Raw genomic sequence first — 525 nt, 5'->3', positions numbered from 1 at the left:
GAGAACGTTTTTATCTTATACCTGTTCATTGTGCTCCGTGCTTCACTTCCATGCGTGTGGATCTCATTCATCATGTGTGTCATGTGTGTGGTGCTTACTGTCATACGGTGCTAACGTTTCGGGTCCGCACAGGGACCCTTCATCAGAGCGGCAGTGACCGTATGACAGGATGTGACGCCGGGTATTGAATAAACATACCGATACTCCAAGTGTGTGCCGGGGAATTACATGTATGTACTATCAGTGTTATGCACGGCGCCGTCCGTGTGCTCACCTGGGACCGCCGCAGTGCCAATGGGATTTGATGTGTGTGGTGCTGTGACACGTCAGGCCCATATACTGCACATGTCTTTATTTACCTACAATCACCCTCAGCGGAGCCTATTGGCTGAGGAGAAGGGTCATGGTGAAGGGCAGCAGAGTGAGAGGTGGGGGGGGTGATGTAGGATGAGGTGGTGATGTACGATGAGGGGGTGATGTAGGATGAGGGGGTGATGTAGGATGAGGGGGGGATGTAGGATGAGG

The sequence above is a fragment of the Nanorana parkeri genome, unplaced genomic scaffold (genome assembly GCF_000935625.1).
Source record: "Nanorana parkeri isolate BGI_ZX_2015 unplaced genomic scaffold, ASM93562v1 scaffold3635, whole genome shotgun sequence".
NCBI lineage: Eukaryota > Metazoa > Chordata > Amphibia > Anura > Dicroglossidae > Nanorana > Nanorana parkeri.
This window is presented reverse-complemented; position numbering follows the sequence as displayed.